This window comes from Pteropus vampyrus, unplaced genomic scaffold (genome assembly GCF_000151845.1).
Source record: "Pteropus vampyrus isolate Shadow unplaced genomic scaffold, Pvam_2.0 Scaffold10, whole genome shotgun sequence".
In the NCBI taxonomy this organism is placed as follows: Eukaryota; Metazoa; Chordata; class Mammalia; order Chiroptera; family Pteropodidae; genus Pteropus; species Pteropus vampyrus.
The window spans coordinates 9,963,202-9,963,526 of NW_011888791.1; positions in this window are offsets into that span (position 1 = coordinate 9,963,202).

Below are 325 nucleotides of genomic sequence, written 5' to 3' on the forward strand. Positions count from 1 at the left end.
GATTTCACGTACATATGGAATCTAAAGAAAAAATCAACAATGACAACAAAAGTGGAAATAAACTCGGATACAGAGAATATTTAGAGGGATACTAGATGGGAAAGAAGTTGGGGGTACAAAAAAAGACAAAGAGATTAAGAGATACAAATGGATAGTTGCAGAATAGACATGGAGATGTAGAGTGTAGCATGGGGAAGATGATTAATAATGTAATAAATATGTAAGGGAGATGAGGAGTACTAGATTCAGTGGGGTAATAACTTTGTGAGTTATGTGGATCTCTGATCACTATGCTATACAACTGAATCTGGTATATTATTGTATG